Here is a 23,881-nt window from a genome sequence, read left to right on the forward strand (position 1 = left end):
ACACACTCATATGGGTTTTTCTTCCCTTCTTCCTGTTTTCTGGACCCTGATGCAATAAACCACCTGCATTTACATCCTCATTTCAGGCTTGGAAAATGGCAGACACCATTTGCCTGTGGTTGGTAGATCTTAGAGGAAGGAGTGGCCTTAAAAGCATTGCTTTGGGAAAAAGGTGAACCAAAAAGCCCAGTAGTCCAACCGAGGCCTTAAGGAAGATTTCCAGAAGGAGCTCACAGGGAAAAGCCATCCCGAAAGGGTTCGTGGGCAAGATATGCAAAGACATGTGGTTCTTCTGGAGCAGGCCAGTATGTGTGCAGTGGGGAGAAGAGCAAGAATGTAAGAAATTAACCTGCCTGGGTTCTTGTTCTGCAAAACCAAACTTCCTCTGGCCTGGCCTCCATCCTTCATTTCCATTCTACCCCAAATGTCAAGCCCACCATATGGAAACTGCAACCTTTTCATTTTCTGCTGCTTCCATCTCAAAGTCCTCATTGGACTTGGCCTTGCTAGAACACACTCCTTTCTTCCCAAAGAGCAAGGCAGGTTCTAGAAAGCTGGGTGGGTAGTGGCTTTAAAAAAGCCTATATGCTCAATGTGCATACTCTTTCCCCTCATTGCCCAATTAATTCATGAAGCACAAGCAAAATAAAATGGTTGCTGTATACTTCCAGCAAAGTAAAAGAGGCCTTATTTCCCAAAGTCAAAACTAATATTGCACACTGGGACTGGTCGGGAGCTGATAAGGAGCGCAGGTAGGATGCTTCAGGGACCATATATGGTAATGATGAGCTGGGAAACCAGACCGGGGAGCCTCAGCATCCTCCTGCACCAAGCTCCACTTTCAGAGAAGCTGGAGAAGGAAGGAACTTCTCTAAACCTAGCTTTGGTTTTCCAAGACAAGAACCAAAAAATCGATATGCATGTGGCCTTGTGACATTCAATACACCATTTCCTTTCCCAGGGGCTCGTCCCACCTGGGAAACGTAATGTCTTAGGTCTGTTAGGGCTTGAGTTTCCCTCCTTCTATGACAAGGGTCAGCTGTAGAGCTTGGATCCATCAGCTGGCTGATAACCATCAATGCCAACCAAATGTGTGAATGATTCTTTTATGATGACAATTCTGGGCTCAACTGAAAAGCTTCTACTTTCATTAAGGATAGCTTTTGTTGTTTTTTTTTGGGGGGGGGGGCTAATATCCTAAAGTAAGGAAAAATAATAAAAGCAGATCCTTACTTCTTCAGAAATGAGAGCTTTATAATAAATAAGTGAATAAGCATTTTTATGGCATTTTATAAATCTATTTGGAGGCTCCAACAATAAGGAATTCCAACACTAAAAAGCTGAAATGCTCACACAATCTCCCTCCCTGCCGCTCACACAGGGACATCTAGCTGTGGGGCTGAACATACCTGTGGCCCCTGCTAGAACCTCCTGGGCTGACTCATTCCCCCATCTTCCCAGAAACTTCCCACAGTACCCCAAGAAACCTGCCATGACACCCAAGTGCGATACACTCACCATGGTGTCAATCCACTGCATGTAGAACTGTTTCCCTGATGGACCGTAAGCAACTGAAGGTAGGGCTTATGTCTGGCTGGCTCATGCATCATCTACTCCTGATCCACGTTAAACACAGGAATTTTATTCACTGAGAAAATGGATGGCACCATGATCCTAGTCATGACTCAGCTAGGTGCCCTTTATGCCATTCTAAGCACCACGTTTCCCGTTTGTGAGTTATTTACTGGTAGGAGAATTAATCCCTATAGACCTTTAGGATATAGGTTAATGGTTACCTCCCAAGTCTCATTCTAAATGATGAAAACGAGGGCTCTATGTTATTCACTCAGCCTCGGTGTTAGGAGAACCAGCCTTTGGTTATTTACAGTAAAACAGAACAAAACTAGAGGCTTTTATCTCATGAAAATCATAGCTGTCTCTACGACCCTGCATCACTTCAATGTACACATACATCAGGAAATTAGAATGTGTCATAGCATTCCACTTGTTATATGATATAATCAATCATTCAATAACCTCCTGGTTTGCCAGACTCACTGTGCCAAGAGCACAAAGCCACCAGCGTGTCCTCTTCCAGCTGTCAAATGCTCAACAGGTAAAGGTCAAAGTAGGGAGGACGGTGCTATTTCCACCTCTCCAATCCCATTTAAGGGCAAAGCTTTCATGTGTGATCTTCCCTTTTATGTTGAGTTCACATGAGGACAAATTAATTTCAGAGAGGAAAACCCAAGGGTGAGGCTCCTGCCAGTTTTCCAGGGTCCAGTGTGGAGACATGCAGGCACCACAGGAAAGCTAACTCCAGGAGGAACTGGTCAGGAGCTGGGTCTGTGTGCCAATATCCTTAGGAGGCTGAAGAGAGCCTTGTTCAGACCAACTGCAGCTGTCTCTGCAAATTCATTAATGTTTCCTTGCCCATTACCTCTTGTACAAAAAACTGGAGATGAGCTCATGAGAAAGACTCATTCACGAAGCACCTGGCCCTCCAGAGGGTAACAGCTCCAGAGCCATGTGAGCAGCCAGCACACTGCACTGGACGTGTAAACAAGCCTCTTGATGCAAAGAAGATGCATTTCAGCTCCCTGGAGTGGCCTGTTTGTGCCTGAATTCTCACTCCGCCACTTACCAGCTATGGCTCCTCCTTAGCCTTGCTAAGTCTCAGTTTCCTTATCAGGAAAACTCAGCTTATAACTTGACATGCCTCACCACAGTGAGTGTGAGGCTTAAATATATTAATAAAAGTGAAGTCCAGAGCATGGTCACACACATTGTGCTGCCCGCTGTGGTGGCCGTGACCGTGCCATGTGCATTCCCAGAGTACAGGGAAAGAATGTAAACTTCCTGCTTATTTTTGTGAATGCTTGCAAAAGCCTGACACCAATTTGACAGAGACCACACAAGAAAGAAAACTACAGACAAAGCTTGTTTAGGAATACAGAAACAACAGTACTAAATCAAATATTAGCAAATGGAGTCCAATGACATAGTGATGATCAAGGAGAGGTGGGAGCTTTTAAAGTACATTTGATCTATGAAAAGGCAAAAAAAAGAGAAGCAACATGAATAGTTTCAGAGGCCAATATTTTAAGAATAGTAATTAAAAAAAACAAAAAACGTTGTCATCTCAGTGACCCAAGTTGATCAAAACCTTTAAATCTTACTGACTTGGAAGGGGCCTCCCTCAGAACAAGTAATCACTCAAAACAAATACTTATAAAGTAGATTTATATTAGGTTGTGTTACAAAGATAAGATACTCCAAATGGGTCATTTGAGAGAAGAGTCTGTGGTCACAGGGGAACAAAACAAAACATAACTGATTGGTCAGATCAGTAGTTTGAGAAGTGTCTGCTGTGATGAACAAAGCCTATTTATAGAAAAAGGGGCCCATCTGCTGTAGGTCTGGGTACCAGAAGGAGAGCCTGAGATGAGTATTCTGGATTGAAAGATGCATTAAAAAAATGTGCTCCCAGGGAACCAATAAGAAAGTGGAGAAGGCAGGAAAGGGGATCTAGGTGGTGGTGGGAGTCAGGCAAAGGTGTGAGCTCAGGCCAACTCCAGCAGAGGGTGGCCTCTCCTGATCCCACAGAGGGGCTCTGGAGTGAGTTACCTCACAGCTGTCCTGATCTGGGGGTGCTGGGCATTTGTAAATTGGTACCGCACAGTCACAGCCAAGGGCTGCCCAGATCGAGGCACTTGCACCTCTTCATGACTACAGGTAAAGCGGCGCCTGTGACCTGAGGTCAGTCTTCAATACAAGAGTCACAGTACCTGGGTGTTGAAAGAAAACCAAGGAGGAGTGTGTGTGTAGGTGGAGGGACAAAAATGGCAAGAAGGGCTGGAGGGGACCAGGTGTCACAACAATAGTTTTGGCTACATGGAACAACTGGATCATGGACCAGAGTTGCATCCTCATGTCCCTGGATCCCAAATCAGCAGTGCCAGTCCACGCCTCAGGCCTCAGCAGGTGGCCCTAACCCTTCTGGGAACATCCATGCAAGTGCAGCTCCAGGAAGAAATCAGAACTGAAGCCAAAATTAGAATCAGACTAGAGATAATAAATTTCAATTTCTGATAACAGCACGTATGTAGTTGGGTGTCAGTGTTAGTCCACTGACTGGTGAATCATGAGTTTGTTAAGTTACTGAAAGCATTTAAGAGAGTCTGAGATTTAAGAAAAAGTTCAAGTATTTAGCTTGCGTTCAGAGCTAAATGAGAAAATCTATTAGGCTGAACCACCTGACATTGCCAATATTTGGCTATCTTTGAGCTACAATAGTTTCAACTTCATATGGTTCAACTTAAACCACTGAAATCCATTTTCTGACTTACAAGTCATGTAAGTACTATGTGAGTATTTGTAAAATGGTAGTTGCTTGAAAGTAAGTGACTTGGATATTAGGTATCACACTAATAGAAGTGACCATTCCTTGACATGCATAAGAGCTCTTCAAGTTTGCAAGAATCTTACAAAGAGACTTAAAGTATATTTGACAAGATGTCAGTGCTCATCCACATTAATGCACTTCCTTAATATCATTAATAAAACAGAACTCAGGTCTATAACCACCATGATGACCCATTACAGTTGAGAATGAGAAGGATGCTCACTATGCCCACTGCTGTTCAACACCGAGTGAGAGGCAGGGTACTCCTCTAGAGGAAGAAGTGAAATTTTAACATTAAAAAGGAGGGGTAAAATCATTATTTGCAAAGATTATGATTTCTACCTAAAACAGGCTGGGATGAGAGAAAAAGCTAAGGTCCTTGCTCAAAAGCTAAGGTCCAAGTTCAATAAAATCATTAGTTAAACTTACGCCAAACTTGAAAGCTTCTTTTTCTTTGTATATATGTAAGAGCCAGTTAAAAAGAGATCATGGAAATTTTCTAAAAAGTAGAATAGGTTTTCTAAAAAATGTAATATTTACAACAGCAAGAATCCAGGAATAACATGAACAGGTGGGACCTCTGTGGAGGAAATGATGATATCCTTCTGAGGGACAGAAAGGAAGAGTAAATGGACAGAGTAGATTCTTGGATGAGAAACCTGAAAACTGAAAAAATGTGTATGTTCTTCCAAAATTAAAGTACATATTTAAAGTAATTCCAATCACATTGCAATGGAATTTTTCTGAACTTAAAGGAATGACTGAAAAAATAAGCATGTGACATTTGGCGGCAGAAGTTGAAGAAGTCGAGTGCTAAGGGAGACACTGTCTCTTCCAGATGTTAAGCTGTCATAGGAAGCTTCAGCAATTAAAGCTTCATCGGTCTGACCTTGAGGTAGACAGGTCAGGAGGCAGAACACAGAAACTCAGAAACCCAGAAACAGATGCAAATGTAATGGGAATTCAGAATATGAAGAAGATGGTGACATCAAGTCAGAGGCAGTGTGAGTGGGTGATGGGTGTTTAATAAATCTTTTGGAGACATTGTACTATTTGGAGAAAAAAAAAGTTGGATCTGTACATTTTTCTTCTTACACCAAGGTAAATTCCCCCAAAGATGGACTGGAAATTTAAATGTGAAGAGAAAATGAAACTAGGAAGTATGGATACATTTTGGGTAGATATCTGGAGATGGGGAGGAATTTTAAGCCAACACTAAAGTCAGAAACTATGCATAAAGAACAAGATGAATGAATTTGATTATGTAAGAGTTTAAGACTTCTGTTGGGCTAATTGTCATAAGGTTAAAAAAACAAAGGACAAATCAGGGACAAATGTTATTGGCGAAGGATTAGTATTTCTGGTATGATATGCATAAAATACTCCATATGTCCTCTTATGTAATATATATTCAAATGCATAAATAATAACATAAAAATATAAGAGGAAATTTGAGACATATGCCAACAATTCCTAGCAGTCATCACTGTGCTGAAGGATCACAGCAGATCTTTCTGCTAAGCTGAACTGACACCCCTCCTAGGCTTGGGCAGCGACAGGACCCTTCTTACCCCAACGCCAAGCTCTGCTGTGCACTTTCCAGAGGCAGAGCTGACACCTGCCCCATCTCTGAGTCCTGGGCCTCTCCAGACTCCACTGAGGTGCTCAGTGGATATCTAAGGAATTCTCACACCTCTGTTCAGAGGAGGGCTGGGCTTTCATTAAGGAGATGCGTGGCCAAGGAGGCACCCTGCCATGATGCATTTCCCAGTGTGACTTTCAGGAACATGGCATCTTTAGGAGGAGTGCTGGCCACTCCTCTCCTGCAGCTGACCTCCCAGCAAGGTGTTCTGTGGCAGCTCCCACCCTCCCCAATTCAGCCCCATCTCTCTTGCCAGGACCATCATCTGCTCAGCCCCAGGTACCAGCAGCTCCAGTTTTCTGCATTCCCCCTTGGAAAAGCTTCGGAGAGCTGTGTCTGCCTGCTGGGGTGAGCCAAGTGCAAAGGGAACAGAGCTCTCCAGTCAAAGGCTGGGGGCTCCCCGGGTCCATCTTTCACTTTTTCTGGGGAAAACTAAAACCTCGGTGGAGACCTTTCAATGCACAGCTCTAACCACCCTACCATGTACAGGGACCCCTGTGGAGCTGTCGCTGTCACAGCCCCCCCCCCCCCCCCCCCCCGCAGGTAAAGGGAGGTAAAGGCTTCTCACTTGGGAGAAGCATGAGCATCGTGGACAAAACACAGCCTTGGTCTCCAGGCAGACTGGGCTCAGATCCCAGCTGTGCTGCTTCCTGGGACAACCTAATCCTTTTGCAGCCTCAGTTTTCTCCTTTTAAAATGGGTTACTGAGAGGCACCAGTGGGTGATTATAATGACTCTGTGTCATCGTTCCCTGCCACCATCACCAGCCGCCCGCCCCCCGCCACCCCCATCACAGGTACTTCTACGCTCCCACCAGGTACGCCCTGTTGGTGGCTCATGTATAGTGGCAGTCTTTGGTAAAATTAGGCCCCTCAAGCACCAAATAACTCACTCTTTCGCCTGCCAAAAGCCCACCCTGGATCCTGAGCCATACCTCTGGTGGACCACATGCATGTGAGGCCATATTACCTGCCCCACAGACTCTGGAAGTTCCCTGAAAGCAGAGGCGGCCTGCCTCGTGTCTATCAGTGTGACGCCAATGCTTCCAGATACCCCGGGCTATGTGAGGCCTATAATTGCTCCAACCTCCTTAAATTCTACAGCCTGTGGACTGCTGTTCCATCTCCTTCCCTCTATCTTAGTGAGCACTAGAAAGAAATGGGGCCAGCAGTTGAGGAGTCGGAGGCCAGCCTTGGCTGTGAGACTTCTTTCTTGTTGGAGTGGAGGCAATCAGAGCAGACCTTGGTCCACGTCTCTGTCTCTGTCTCTCTCCAGCTGGGGTGCCTGCAGGTTTTCACTGGAGGGCTTTCTTCAGTGACAGAGGCACTGTGGCCTCTATGCAAGGCAAGCGAGAAGTGTTCGAGCAGTCCTCAACAGTGACTGTGGAGAGTGTGGATAAGGCCCCAGCCCTCACTCCTTGGGCTGCTAGCTCTGAGATGCCTCATCAATGGGCCCAGAACTCCCCAGTGGGAGGGGACCCAGTGGCCCACAGTATACCTAGCTTGAGAACCTATCCTTCATCTGCTGCTTTCTTTTCTCTCACCCCCTGGGTCCCACCCTCACTGCTGTAAATAAATACCTTGCATCTGAATTCTTGTCTCAGGGTTTACTTCTGGGGAAACTTAATGAAGGCACGTGAAAGAACCCATAGCATAGATGATTTTCAAGCCCGTGGGACTGTCACGTTCCCAGGCCTATCCAGGGCCTGCAAACCAAGGGCAGAAACTCACGGACAGAGAACTGCTCTGGCAGGAAAACGATGCTGGCCTCAAATGAGGGGGCGCAGGGCACAGATACTACATGGATCCCTTAGCACCGATGGTGACTTTCGGCACCAAAGGACCAAACTCGCTCATCAGGTCAGGCCTGATCCTACACAGCAAGACTCTCTCGCCAGGTGGGGGTAGCATTGCTCCAGTTCTCTGACTCTTTGTGGTTTGCCTTTCCAGGGAGATAAGAAGCTAGCATACCTCTCCAAGCCACCAAGTTTTTATTTTATTTATTTTATTTTTTTGCCACCAAGTTTTTAAAAAGAGGATTTAGTACTTAAAAAGTACTAGGGCAGTATAAAATTTAATGATAACTGACATAGTAGCCATAAAGTACATAAAAAAATATCTTTCTTCTTTCTATATACCCATTTGCCACCCATTCATTTATTCATGTAACAATACTGACAACTGACTATATCCCAGGTACTGCTGTAGGTGTTAGGGATGAACTGATGAATAAAAAGTCATTCCATACTATATGGAACTTATAGTCCAGTGGGAAGGCTAAGGTAATCAGCAAAACAAATAGTACATCAGATAGTAATAAGTTCTATGGAAAAAATCAGGGTATGGGGGTGTTTGGAACAGTAGGGTATTTCTAATCAGGTGACATTTGAGGCACGATGGGAAGGGATTGAGGGACTGGGCCATATGGATATCTGACAGAAGAGCCTGTGCAAAGGCCCTGAGGCAGGAACAAGCTTGGTGTGTTGCAAGGAACAGCAAAGGAGGTCACGGTGGCTACACTGGAGATGGCAAGGGCAAGAGTCAAAGGAAATGTGTTCAGAGAGGCAGCAACTAACTGGTTCTGACCCTATAGAGTCTTACAGGTATTGCAAAGAATGAAGTTTACAGTGAGATGGGAAGCCATTGGAGGGTTCCGGCAAAGGAGTGTAGAGGTGCAAGGGTAGAAGCAGGGAGACTAATTATGGAGGAAGCAACTGCAGTCAATAATCAGGCAAAATACGGTAGCAACTTGGGCCAGGACGGGAGCAGGAGGGATGGTGCAAAGTGGTTGGGTTATGGATATATTCTGTAGGTCTAGACAATAGGCCATTGGTGGAACAGATGTAGAGGTGAGAGAAAGGAGCAGGGGCAAGAGGAAGGGAGTTGGTATTTCCTGCAAATGGAAGGTTTGGAGGGACTAGGATCCCATTTCAGACATCTTCCTGTACTGCTAGAAATGTTCTCATTCTTGATGTGGGTGGTGGCTAGATGGGAATAGATATATATAAAGATTATAGATTATAGTTAAGATGTGTGCATTTTACACTATGTAAATTACATCTCAATTAAAACAGGCTATTTAAGACTAAAAACAAAAAAAGGACATAAAAGGTTGGTGAATAACTGTGCTACTAGTTGTGATTGGTCCAGAAAGAAGACTGGATTTAGCCAGCTGGAGTCCTACTTGTCTTGCTATTACCTGGCAACAACACAGTTGATTTCAAGCATAGCCCACTCTTTGGCCCAGGGGACTTTTTTCCTTTTCCTCATCTCAATTTTAGTCCATGAGCAGCTATGCTCACGGTTTGACTTTCTCACCCCAGGAAAGGCACCTCCCTGACCACTATAAACTGTCTTGAGACTTTCTTTGGATCCCTCAAGATCCTTGATTTTGGACTTCTCTGTTTGCTACAGCACATGTACCAGTTAGCTTCTTCTCCTTGAGCGAAGAGCCCACCTCATTGCCTCCTGCATGGGCAGCCCCTAAATGGCTGCCATTTGAACAGTTAATGCTAGGGAGAAACAGCATTACCTCTAACCACAGAGGCAGAGACTGATTTCCCTGGTTAGCCAACCACATTGTTGGCAAAGCATCTGAGAGATTTCCTGGCAGATAAGACAATGAAATCTGGGCCAGAAGGTGATGTTAGCACCAGCTCAGTCACTTTCTAGTGCAATCTCAGTCTTGTTAACCTTTATGAGTCTTGAGCATAAAATGATCATGTTTCTTTCATCTTGTGAGTTTCTCTTCCTTCATCTATACATTGGGAATAGGAGCACCCATCACACAGGGCTGTGGTGAGGATTCAATGAAATAAGCACCCAGTAGAGTGCCTGAAGGATGCTACAGAAATATCTACTTCTCTCCTAGTCCACCCAGCAAGTGGCTCCATGTTTACCTATAGGACATCACACCTGGAGCCCTACCAGGCCCATTACTCCAAGTGCATTTAAGGGTTCTTATTGATGTCTTGATAGGTTACCAAGTTAGATGACCTAAAGTCAGGAGCTATGACCAATGTCAAATTTTGCTGTGTGTACAAATACCCAGGGATCTTGTTAAATGCAGACCCTGATTCAGCAGGGTCCGGGGGTGGTAAGGTCTGAGAGTATGCCTGTCCTTCCTTTCTTTTCTTTTCCTTTTAAAAAAGATTTTATTTATTTGAGAGAGTAAGAGCGAGCGAGAGATAGAGAGAGTAGAAGCAAGGGGAGAGACAGAGGGAGAAGCAGACTTCCCACTGAGCCTGATGCAGGGCATGATGGGAGGCTTGATCCTAGGACCCTGGAAACACAACCTGAGCCGAAGGCAGATGCTTAATTGGCTAAACTACCCAGGCACCCTGAGATTCTGCATTTCCAACAAGCTAATTGACTAGATGGTGCCATGCTGTCAGTCTGTGACCATATTTTAAGTAGCAAGCCTATAAATGACACAACTAAACTTCCAAATAGCATAAAAAGACAAGAAGAAAAATAGAGTAAATGCATCACAAATGAATATAATTGTGCTGTGGCTGCCACATTCACAGAAATACCATGTTTAGAACTGGGGCAATGCTAATTCTGTGGTAGGCTCACTGGACAGCAGTTTGGGCCTGGGCTCCATATTTTAGAAGAAGGAAGATGCCAAACTAGACACAGCACAAAAACAGAAATAGAACAGTGAAGAAGGGACTGGAAATATGTACACCAAATGGTTAGGAGGACAGGGGTACTGAATGCTGGCTTTTCTAGTGCAGGTTGGCTTGGACAGAGAGCTGTGGCAGCATTTTCGTGGGAGGCCCCCAAATCCAAATCTACCAACGTTGTCATTGGAGTGGCTTCATTTTGTCCAAATAAGAAATGCATATGTCAATGAAGACAGATAAGGCAGACAGGTAAAGATTATCTGATACATTATCAGGATCTGACATCTACTGGAGTGGATTTCACTGGGCACTGCTTGATAAGATGGAACTGAGTCATATCACCTGCTGGTTCGCTCTGGGTGCTCTGTGACACCTGGCCAGGGCCAAACCAGATCTTCCCAATAGGTATTCTTTCTTTTGTTTTTTTTAAAGATTTTATTTATTTATGAGAGACACACATACACACACAGAGGCAGAGACATGAGGCAGAGGGAGAAGCAGGCTCCATGCAGGGAGCCCGACGTGGGACTCGATCCCGGGTCACACCCTGGGCCAAAGGCAGCGCTAAACCGCTGAGCCACCCAGGCTGCCCCCAATAGGTATTCTTGATGATGACTTTAATATATCCTAAATGCAGTAATGCAGAGCCTGGAAGAGCCCTAGGAAAAGGAAGATGAGATGGTGATTGTGCTGGTCATTTGCCTGTTTGTCTGTGATTCATTCTCTCTCCGTCCCTCTTTTCTTTTCCCCCTATTTCTCAGAGACACATACTTGCAAACACCCTCTCTCAGGTTTCTGCTATGGCTGACTCCACTGATGCCTCTCAAACACCACTCTCCCCTTCCTCCCCACTGGCAGAACCTGACTGTGTTTGGGGCGGCGATGTGCCCAGCTCAGAAAACTCATCTCTTAGCCTCCACTGTGGCCAGGGGTGGTCAGGTGACATGGTTCTAGCCAATGAGAGGTACATGGAAAATGCCAAGTGAGGTTCCAGGAAAGCTATCTAAAAGGGGGCAGGCCTAACTGGACAACTACATGCAAAAGAATGAAACTGAACCACTTTCTTACACCATATAAAATAAAATCAAAATGGATTAAGGACCTAAATATGAGACCTGAAACCATCAAGATCCTAGAAGAGAGCCCAGGCAGTAATTTCTTTGTCATTGGTCAAAGCAACATTTTTCTAGATATGTCTCCGAAGTCAAGGGAAACAAAAGCAAAAATTAACTGTTGGGACTACTTCAAAATAAAAAGCTTTGCACAGCAAAGGAAACAATAAAAAAACTAAAAGACAACCTGCTGAACGGGAGACGATATTTGCAAATGATATATCTGATAGAGAGTTACTATCCAAAATATATAAAGATCTTATACAACTCACCACCAAAAAACTTCAAATAATCCATTTAAAAAATGGACATGAACAGACATTTTTCCAAAAAAGACATACATATGGCCAACAGACACATGAAAAGATGTCCAACATCACTAATCTCAGGGAAATGCTAATCAAACCACAATGAGATATCATCTCACACCTGTCAGAATGTCTAAAATCAAAACCACAAGAAACAATAAGTATTGGCAAAGATGTGGAGAAAAAGGAGCTCTCCTGCACTGTTGGTGGGAATGTAAACTGCAGCCACTGTGGAAAACAGTATGGAAGTTCCTCAAAAAATTAAAAATATAACTACCCTATGATGTAGTAATTCCACTAGTGGGTATTTACCCAAAGAATAGAAATACATTAATTTAAAAATATATATGCACCTCTGTTTTTATAGCAGGATTATTTACAACAGCCAAATTATGGAAGCAGCCCAAGTGTCCATCAATAGATGGAGAAAGAGGTGCTATACACATAAAATATGACTCAGCCACAAAAAAGAATATTTTTCCGTTTGCAACCATATGGATAGATCTAGAGAATATAATGCAAAGCAAGATAAGTGAGTTAGAGAAAGACAACTACCATATGATTTCACTCACATGTGGAATTTAAGAAACAAAACAAATGAACAAATTAAAGAAGAAAAGGGATACAGACCAAACAACAGACTCTTAACTTTAGAGAAGAAACTGATGATAACCGAGGGGAGGTGGGTGGCTGGATGGGCAGAGTAGGTGATGAGCACTGAGTACAGATGAATCACTATACTGTACACCTGACACTAATATAACACTGCATGTTAACGATACCAGATTTGAAAAAAATAAATAAATAAAAGAGAGCAGGCTGTTAGCTTTCCTTTTCTTACTGCCAGGAACATAGCTGCGGCTCTGGAAGTGGAAACCAAGAGACAACATGTATGAAAAAAGGCTGAGTGCAAAGACCAAAGAACTAGGTTTCCTGATGGCATCATGCAATTGCCTACCAGTCCTGGACTGTCCATTTTTACGTTTATTATTATGAAAGAAAAGTCAAAATGGTTCAAAAATCCAATGGGTTAGGATCAGCTGCTAAAAGTTGGCCTTTCTTTTACATGCAGCCAAACATATTCCTAACTACTTTTGAAATCAGTTGTTTAATCCACTTACTTAGGGAAGAGGACTGGCCGGCTAGTTACACTCAAGTGCCTAGATAAGAACAATGCCAGAGGCTGTCAGGAAGCAGTGATGCTACTGGTAAGTCTGGCCTCAAAGGGACAGAATGACAGTTCTGGGAGGCTGGAGCGTCATGGGATGTGGCTGTGCATTCACATCCTCTGTTAAATTCCAAGAGCCTCTACAGTTGCTGGTTCCCTAATTCCGATGCTGCCAGAAATATCCTGTGTGCAATTCACACTATCACCTGAGAATACCACACGCACTTTTCACGAGCTGGATCTTTGTCAATAAGCTCATAACCCAGACTTCACAACACAAAGAACACCAGCAGACGGCAACCCTACTAGAACAAACACTTCCAGGATCCCACCAGATTCCCTTGGGCCCCTGAGGGGCCCACCTCCTGACTCCAGTATGTGTCTTCTTCCAAGAGCCAGCACCCAGGGGTCTTCTTTGGAGGCTTCCCCTCAGCCTACTAGACCACTGTGTCCCCACCTCACCCACAGAGGGCAGAAAGTGCTAGAACTTTTATTCCTCGGTAGGTGGCTTATAACCAATCACTGGTGCTACCAGGGAGCAAAAGCCCATCATGCTGACCTTCAGATGGACCTCGCTGAGTTGTGACTCCCACCTCAGAGCTCCCCTGCAGGATCGGGCCGAGGCCACCCTGAGACCACACCCTGCCCCGTCCTGCTTCCCTGCCCCCTCTGCATCTGCTTCGGGGAAACTCAGCCTAAGACACCCAGGTTCTCCTTGATCTTTTTTGTGTTTTCTTGTTTGCCTTGGCTTAGCAGTCCATCTTCATCGCTCTCCTTTTAAGAGGTGTGGTGCTGCTTTATGAAAAAGATTTAAAATCCAAGACTCCTCTTTTCCCCTTAAAAGAGGAAATTATTAAATTGCTGTTTTGCAGCGCATTAGAAACAACAAAAAAATTTCAGAGATTTAACACCTTTTTTTCTAAACTACCCCCTGCTTTCCCCCCACCAAATAGATTTACCCAGGTCCTGCAGTTCTGGGAAGCGTCCTTCTTAATTGATCCTTGTTGTAGCTATAGCTCTGTTGACATTTCTAAAGCAAAATGTGGCCTTCCTTCCAAACACAGTGAATATACAAATGCAACTTTTCATATATGTGAAAAGTGAGCCCAGCCGGAATGCCGAGGCCATGCGGTGATTGGAAATGGGGATCTAGGTTTCTCTACCACCTCCTCACTGCCCACCAACACTGTGTTTTGGGGGGCAGCCTGGCTCTCAGGCAGGGCTTCACTGGGAGGTTACAGTCTCTCTGACTGCAATGGCCACGGGCAATCCAGGTGAAGGACCCAGAACCTGGCCTCAGGGTACCTGCTCCTGGCCCACCACCCACTCTTGTCTGCTCCAGGAGGAAGATCAGCGCCGCCAGAAATAGCTCAGAAATGGGAAAGGCTAGGGAGCGTGGGGTTGACCTCTGATGAGCAGGATGGGGAAGACCAACAAGGGAAGACAAGAGAGAAAGAGCTTGCCACTGTGTCAGAGCCTCAGATGGGCTTGGAGCCAGGTGAGGTTTCTCTGCCTGGCATGATGCAGGAAGTTCAAGGTAAAGTCACCAGGGTGCTTGGGGCGCTGGATTAAAAACAGAAAAGGGGCGGAAAAGACTTATTATTTTCTGAGTATCGATATCCACCCTCAGGGCTCCCTTACAAGGGCAAGAAGCGAGTACATTCATCATCTTAATGGCCGGGCCAAATGACTACAAACATCTAAGGGCTGCATTTTACTCGAGGCTACTATTAAGTTGACGAGAGACACCGGAGAAAGCAGAACACAATGAAAATCAGTTCCTGCCCTGAGTGAGAGCAGTGGCAGAGTGAAGGCAGGATGTTTGAAATCTGCTTCCATGGGTCTTCCCAGCTCCACTGAACACATCTTGTTTTGTTCATACGTACAGATGCAGTTTCTGTGTGGAAACTTCCATCTGAGAACAGGCCAGGGCCCTCCCACAAATATAAAGGTATATAAACATGTAAGTGTCTAATCTTTCCCACTCTATCCGGCTAGAGGCTGGATCATTTTTATCGTCTGGCGCCATCTTGAGCAGTTTGCCTTGAAAGTGAGAAGAGAGAAGCCCTTGTGAGAAAGACGCTGCCTTTCTATGGTAAAGGTAGATAGAAACTGGAAGGTTCACTTTACAAGTAAAACAAACTTATGAGCCCTCTATGCCTTTTGTCGTAAAGAATAAGCCGTGGAATGCCACAAAAGCTGACCTGGTGCTTTTCTGCCCCCAAAGCCAACTAGGAGGCCAAGTTTCATTTGGAATTCACAGCACTCCTCTGAAAGAACAAACTAAGCTTTCCTTCACACAACTTCTAAGAGACGTCGTTATCATGATCCTCCCCCTGCTTACTCACTGGTCTCTTTCCTTCTGCCAATCCCAAGACTGAATCTTACCTTCTGGTGTCCCTGGCCTATTTGCTCTTTCTTGGCTCTTCCTCCAGCATGTCACACCAGCTTCTGTCCTTTCTCTATTTTCTCAATCCTCAGGGAAGAACACAGATGGCCCCTCACTGTCTACCTGATAAAATTCCGATTACCCCACCGGGCTTCACGGGGACTGCAGACCTTTGGGCTGGTCCTCTCCCTGCCCGATCTGCAACACTCAGGGCCTAGCCCTACATTGTTTGGGGAGTACATTAGTTTCCTCACTCTCTAAACTCTGATATTATTCATCACACATATCACATATTTGAACCATTATATATCTTGGATTTTAAAAAGTCAACATCCCCAAACCAAAACTTCTAATACTTCAGCAAATAATAAGTAAATGAAAAAAAAAATCAACAGGCATTACTAAATCCAAACAAACAGGGGTCACCAAAGCTGGCTCATATACTTAACTGTTATATATTTACCAAGTCTTTTTTTTTTTTTAATTCTAGTTAACAAATAGCATAATCTTAGTTTCTGGAGTAGAATTTAGTGACTCATCACTTACAGAGAATACCCAGTACTCATTTTATTTACCAAGTTTTTCATTATTTTTCATGTAATTTTATTTTTTAAGTAAAGGCTATTAAATATAAAAATATGTTCAGTTTAACACTAGTTCTATTTTTGACATTATGAAGGTACACATCCATGTATGCACACTCATGTAATCCCCTTGGTAAGACCCAAGTCTTGATTTTTGGTTTAAAAAGGCAACTTACATGCTTTGTCTTGTAGTCTTGCTTTTTTCCCTCCTCCCCTTCAGCATATAATCTTGGTCTGGAGTAGGTGACCAATATATACCCTCTGAGTAAGTGAATGCATTATAAAGTTTGTGCTTGTGTGTAGGGGGGCTACCATGGCAGGCTACGTATCATGTACAAGTAGTTGGCATAGGCCCCAGTTATTCCTCAGCATTTCTCATTTTTTAAAAAAGATTTTATTTATTTACTCATGAGAGACACAGAGAGAAAGACAGAGACATAGGCAGAGGGAGAAGCAGGCTCCTTGCAGGAAGCTCGATGTGAGACTCGATCCCAGAACCCTGGAATTACGACCTGAGCCAAAGGCAGATGCTCAAACACTGAGCCATCCAGGTACCCCAGCATATCTCATTCAATAAAGAAAGAAACTGAGGCACAGTGAGAAGACCCTTGGCTCAAGGTCACACGGACTGCAAGAAACAGAGGTTCTGCGTCTGCATCTGATGGTCGTGAGAACCTAGCTTTCCTTCTGCTCCACTTTGGCTGCTTGCTACATTACTTCTAAGAACTTCTGAAACACAAACTCCAGCTTAGCTGCTTCTTGCAATCACTGCAAAGTACAAATATTCCAGCCTGTGAAGTTTTCAAAACGTCACTGGCTTTAAAAATGCTATGGATACTACATGTAAATCGACCCTCTCCTTCCCCCAAACACACACTTGCACTTGAACTCCCAAGCTCCAATCTCTTTGGCTAGTTATCTGCCACCCAGGGACAGGTGTGAAATGCAGTCAAGCCTGCACACATGCTTGGTTCTACCACAAATACAGATCCATGTGACAAACAGGCAGGCAGGAGAATGTGCTTACAGCATACGGAAGACAGCTAAGCTGGAGGTCACAAATTGGTAGCCTATGGGCTGGATGTGGTCAGTTGGATGTTTTGTTTGGCCCATACAACGTTCAGAGAACATTTTAATTAGCTGCCAAAGTCATGAGATTTCACATAAAAATGTGGATTTCTGGCTTTTGTTGAAAAATAGGAAGTCTGACAGCACCAGTCCTCACTCCCACCTGGTAACCATTGACTGCTGCAGTGAATTGCCTGCTCTCTCTGGATAAGGCTCCATTTTTCCACAGTCTTCACTGCTTCTTATTGTCCCACACCTGACACCCTTACCCTCTTTACAATACTTGCCTTGCCCCACTCCACTGCCCAAGTCTGCAAAGTGTATGTCACTAGATCTAAAGCTAGAACCTTGGCAAAATTTCATGAAGCTAACACAACTTCTGGAAGCCTAGAAAATGAGGTGCTCAGGTTGCAAATGCTTCCAACCCTGTGGGTATCTCCAGCAGGTGCTGGTGAGCCTCACATAGCTGTGTTGCACCTTTCAGGGTGCTCCACCCCACTTACAGTTGCCAGCAGCTAGGTCTCTGTACCACATGGGTGCATTTTTCCAGAACCGGGTCGATTGCTCTGGCCATGCACATTACAGAAAAGGGAGTCCTGGGGAAGTCGCACTCCTAGAAAGCTTCAACCATTGATACCCTGGGAGGAGGTGTAAATCTCCCAGCTCTCTCTACTCTGTGGTTTGTGTTTTGCATGTCTCCCAGGGTTGTTCTGGGATGAAGTCCCAGTGCCCACTGTGGCAGCTGGTTTAACAACACCCTCTTCATTAGCTGCTTCCACTGGTCTATTGCTGCTCTACCTCCCTCCCAGTGCTCTAGCACCTGCCAAATGAACTGCCCTCAATTCCTTGCTTCAAGGTCAGTGTCTGGGAGATCCAAACCAAGAATGCACTCACACTGTGGAGAAGAGACTAGGTCAGGGGCCTGCCCTTGTTCTTTCTTGTCCAGCATGGCCTCCTCTGTAACTGAGCTGTCAAGCTCCTGAGTCCCCTTTGCACATAAAGGTCGCCTGGGAGCTCTCTTCCACTAGCCTAAAGCTTACAACTGCCCATGTCCCTGTCTGTTTCCACACAGGTCAATACGATGAAGACATACCCTTGAACCCAGCCCCTTCTTTGAGCTTATCTGTCTCGGTCACAGGAGGCATTCCTGAGTGCAGGAGTCCTAACTGACAAGCAGCTTCAGCCTAAGACAGCAGGCATCTGCATTCCTAAAATGTCCTAAGGTCACCCCGCCACTAGGAACATTGCTGGTCCTTTGACCCACATGGGCAGTCTCTTTCCATCTTGCTGGTTCGCTCCAGTCCCTCTTCCTCTGCCCTCTCACCAGGCTCCAGCCAGCTCTCTCCTTCATCAAATAAACTCACCCACCCCCCAACTTTGCAGTGACAGCAGCAGCCAATATCAACTCTCCAGAGGCCCATCCGTCTTTCTCTAAGCACTTAGCTGGGGACTTTGGGTACCTTGAGACTAGCTGTCACAGTCATCACTTCCAGCAGGGCAACGTTTTAGTGCTGTGGTCAGTAGCTGGCCTCTTGTGCTCTGCTTGCTGACATGCCTTGCACCCCATTAGGCCATGAGTTCTTTGGGAGCAGGGATCAGATCCTACTCATCTTTGGGTCCCCTGGCACTTAGCATGTACTTAAAAACTGCTGTCTGAACAAATGCATTCCTATTCCACGGAGGCAAGAGGAGCCAAAGCCTCTATGCCAAATGGCATCACGGTGAAGAAATTAAAACTCAGCTTTCTTTTGACTCTGGGGCCACGTGGTAGTATAGCTCCAGCAGGCACCATTCACATGGTCTGTGGAGTGGTGCTCTGGGAGTGTCACAGAATCTAATGTGAACACGACTGTGGGATTGTGTGATACAGATGGGCTCCAAATGCATTTCTTCCATTCTTTCTTAGTCTCCCTTTCCACTGTGCCCCTACCTCACCCTTAAGAGATCCTGCACACTGCTCCACAGGTGGCCACTGTATTACCACTGGATGCTGTGCCCCAGCCAGCCCACCAGCCAGCCAGCTGGTGGCCACCAACACTTTAAGTCCCATTTTATAGAGTGTTTTCAAGTTAGCTTGATGGAGGTTAGAGAAAAGTCAGCAGATGGTTATCCATGTGCATCCCACATTTTTTATAAGCCGCCTTCCCTTTCAGGAAAGAATCAGCATAAATCTATGAAAGCAGCTTTGCATTAGAGAGCACAGAAGAGTTCATCTTCAGGGAGATGTTTTGTTCAGTCCCAGAAATAAATACATCACGAACTGTGTGATGACACAGAAGACTGGAGACCTCATAGGTCTAGGGCTGAGTCTCCTGGTGGCTACAGACACAGGGATAGCTCCCACCCTCCTACCCACATCACCTGTGCAGCCAGGTGAGACACCTGAGCTGAGATCTGAGGGCAGAGCAGTTGATGAAAGAACATGGGGGTGGAGGGGATTCCAGGCTTGATTATAATTGGATCTGAGTGCACATGTGGGGGATGGTGAGCAATGAGGCCAGGGGAAGAGGGAGGGCAGGAAATGCGGGCTCAGAATGGCCTCTTAGGGAACAGCTGAGGAGTCCAAACTCCATTCTGAAGAATGTCAGACAGGAAGAGAGACGAGATTAAGTTTCTTCTCAAATTTTTATGGTATAACTGACATTATAGGCTTATTTTTTAAATTAAGTTTTTCAGTTATGTATTTACTGTGGCAATACTTTTTCTTTTACATTTGCTTACTATTTTAAATGCTTGCAAGATTTGTTTTTGCTTATGTCTACTTTTATTTGGCCTTAACTTTATTTTACAATTGCAATTTTGCATACTTTATCTGTAAGTATCCTATTTCTCAGGAATAGTTTTATGCTTATTAAAGCTTTAACAGTTACTGAAGCAGATGCTGCCTTGCTCATATGCTCTAGAACCAGCCAGAGGATTGGTCACTTGAAGCCAATGCCCTCCAAGCCAAAGGTCTTCCAATTTCTCACTGCTGGAGTTATTTGCTCACTCTAGGGAGCATGGCCCATTGCCAGAGAAGGCTGAAAGTGTCAGGGAGTTAATGCCCTTGGAGTGATTCTCTGTAGATGAGTGGTAAGAGTTGGTATAGAAATCCTCTAACAGCTTCCTTACCCCTGGGGGTGTTTCTGAGGGGTGTTCCAGGATCTTTGGGGATCCTCAGTGAGATAGAACCCGGGTTCCCAAGGCTTGTGTTCCTATCTTTCATCCCTTCCCTGTCTAAACTCACCACTACAACAAAGTGCCTCCTGAGATCACCCCCAAATAAACTACCTATACCTACATATCATTGTGCTGGGGTCTGTTTTTGGGGAAACTCAAACTAGGAAAGTTAACAGACTTCATGAATTCTCGTATATTCAAGGATGTCTTTATTTTGTCTCCACAATGGAGGGCAAGTTGGCTGGGTATAGAATTCTCAATTCATAAGAGAACCTATTCTGATTTTAAAAATACTGTTATAGAAAAGAAGCCTATGGAACACTGGTTTCTTTGTTTTCTGTTAGGTATAAGTAGTATCACTTTCATAGTTATCAAATTAAAAATCTCATGCAACTGTGTGTTGACATTAAAGTGCTCTAATATTTTTGTCTGATGTTTGCAGAGTTCACTCAAAAGAATGGAGATCCTTCCTTGCTGTCTACTCATGTCTTCTATTCCAACTATTATGGAGCTACTTCTCTTTGCTGATTGGTTTCTACCTTCCACATCTATAGTCCTCAATGTCATCCTTCTTTATTGCTTTGTTCTTTTTCTTTGAATTCTCAGAGACCATCTCAAATATGCCCTGTACAACAATGCATCAATTTGCCATACTGCTAATTCTGCTTTTTCCTGATTATAACATATCTTTAATTCTGCCATCGCTTTCTTGGTTTCATTTTATTTCCTTCTCTGTCTACAATCTTCATATTTTTGTTTGCCTCTCAGTTCATTCCTTTTTCATCCCAATTTATTGTTCTACTATCTGATCTTTTGCTGTCTCATTTTTTTCTTAATTTAGTCAAGAACAGAAGTGGATGCTCTATAGAATTTACTTTTGTTTTCTACTAATAATCCTTCAAAAAGGTATGTTTTCCTTCTACATCCTGAGTTGCACTTTTGTTAGTTTATGTGTTAGAATCTTTTTGTAGGGTCCACTTTGGTTCTGTTAGGTCTGTGCAGGGTGACTGGGCTCTCCTGGTTCCCCTTTACCACCCACCTGGGAGCTGTGAGAATCTTGCTCTGGACTGAGTAATACCATTTACACCTCCGTTTGGAGTTATGATTGTGATCACAGGGGATGAATTTTTTGTTTCTTTACCTTCTCTTGCCACATTGAGGGTCATCTCGCCTGTTTTTCTAGTTGGGTCTGCCCTTGTGGCAGCTACATGATGTCTCTGTGCCCTACAACATTTCTCACACTGTTTCCCACATCCTGAAGAGCCCCTGATGTCAACTTCTACCAAATTGAAACTGAGGCTCCCTATGCCAAAGGTTATTGGGATTCAATGGAAAAGAGATTAGAATGATTAGCTGTAGTAGCTAATGACACATCTGTGGTCTTCTTGGGTACACTGTCCTTAACTGACTAGAGTCCCTCAGCCAGAATGCTTGGGGGGCTACTTACTACCCCTTAAGGTGTGCTCAATGATACAGGGGTCAATATGATGCTCTCCTGCCATTTTAAGAGGAGACACTTCTGCTGAGTGATTTATGCTCTTGGGAATCCCTCCACCTCTTTCCATCCTATCAATCAGACCAAGGCTACATTTTATGACAGCACACTCTTAGCCCTTTCCCTGCCTCATCCTACTTCTTTCACTTCTCTCCCACAGCATTCCTCCACTATAGCAGATCCATGTAGTAGGAGAGAATGGGAAATGCATGTAAAGCTCCTGATGTAGTTATAGATCTATATATAACTATATATAGTAGGTGGTCAACAAACACTATGTTACATCTCCCAAATAGTTACAAGACTGAAAATATAATGTTCATAGCAATCTCTGTGAAAGACATTCATTACAGTATTTTTAGAGAAGGTTTATTTATTTATTTAAGAGAAAGAATGAGAGAGGAGAGAGAGAAAGCAAGCATGAGCAGGCAGAGGGGTAGAAGGAGAGGGAGACAAACAGACTCCTTGCTGAGCAAGGAGCCTGATATTGGGCTCGATCCCAGGACCCTGAGATTATGACCTGAGCTGAAACCAAAAGTCGGATGCTTAGCCAACCAACTGAGCCACCGAGGCGTCATCATTCATCAGTATTAAAGAGAATAAAACTGGAGTAAAATATCTACATAATAGGAATTTGAGTGTAATACATAGTATACTTTATGATAGAATATTATGCAGCCTCCAAGCTAAAAAAGAAAACTATGATGAAGGGAAATAACATAAGATATAAGAAGCTACACCTTTGTTTGTGAGATATTACTACCAAATCCTATATACCAACTGAGCGGGACTAGCTCAGAAACTTCTAGCAGACAACAGAGAGAACAAAGCCTAGTCACAGAGAGGACTGTGTCTACAGTTAAAAATACGCAAAGTACTCAGGGAAAACACTGCTATCCCTAATTCTGAGACCAAAGAGAAATTTCTCCTGTAGGTCCTAAGTGAGAGGAATCTGCAAAGTAATATGTCACCAACCATATCCTTTCAGTCATCACAGCGATGAGTTTTATAGATCTGTCCTTGAGTGAGCCCCTCTCCTGCCACCCCCTACAGAAAGATGGCATAGCAGCACAGGAAATTCTGAAAAAGAGATTCTATATGGAGTCAGAGATACTAGAACATTGCAGATACTTGGTTCTCTCTTGACTGGGCTTAAACCAGGACAATTTTTAGGGTGTAGAAGACAGATGGGAATTATGCTTTTCTCATGGTCCTTCTTGATTGCTTTTGTGCCCTCCCCAACCCTGGTGCTCCTAAAAGCTATTAAGCAGCAGAGAGTTTGAGATGACGTCTTGTAAAGTTCTTGGAGTGTGCCACCAATACAGATCGCTCTACAGAGTGTCAGTTGCCCCCCAAACAGGGCAAGGTTGGTATAATCCTATCAAAACTGTTGAGCTTGCCAGGATCTGTGTCTGAACAGAAGTTTGCCCATTGGCTTGAATGTGTGCTCATCTGTGGGCAGGGGGAAGCTTTCCTCAGAAAGTGATTTTGATTCCATTTAACACAGACATCAAGGCACTGCAGTTCCATGTTGTAAACACTTTGGAAAGCTCCAAGAATTGCCTTCAAAACTGCTGTCAAGAGTTAGAGCAACCACTGGGGAGGGTGAGATCTGTCTGAACCCACTCATTCCTGTTGCCTGCTGGAAACTCATTCTTTTTTCTTCCCATAGGTGGTTTGTTGAGTTGGATTATGGGAAAGGAGAAAATACCACCTCCTTTTTCCTTTCTGAGTCATTCTACTTAAACTTCAATTTATTCATATACATGAATTCATGCTGAAAAGCTCATTCAGTTAATGAAAATAATTTAATTTCCTCAATTCACTCAAATATATCATAAATAAACATGCCAAAGCACAGGCTGACATATGTGACCCCCCTAATGGAAAACATGAAGTGCACTAGTGCTGATAACAAGCATAA

General features: G+C 44.2%; 1 protein-coding gene across 4 annotated transcripts in view; it reads right to left on the reverse strand.

Moving 5' to 3' along the window:
* ITGA9 (integrin subunit alpha 9) overlaps nucleotides 1–23,881 on the reverse strand; it is a 353,990-nt gene that overhangs the window by 118,516 nt on the left and 211,593 nt on the right. The window lies entirely within an intron of this gene.

Source organism: Canis lupus, chromosome 22 (assembly GCF_048164855.1).
Source record: "Canis lupus baileyi chromosome 22, mCanLup2.hap1, whole genome shotgun sequence".
Lineage (NCBI taxonomy): Eukaryota > Metazoa > Chordata > Mammalia > Carnivora > Canidae > Canis > Canis lupus.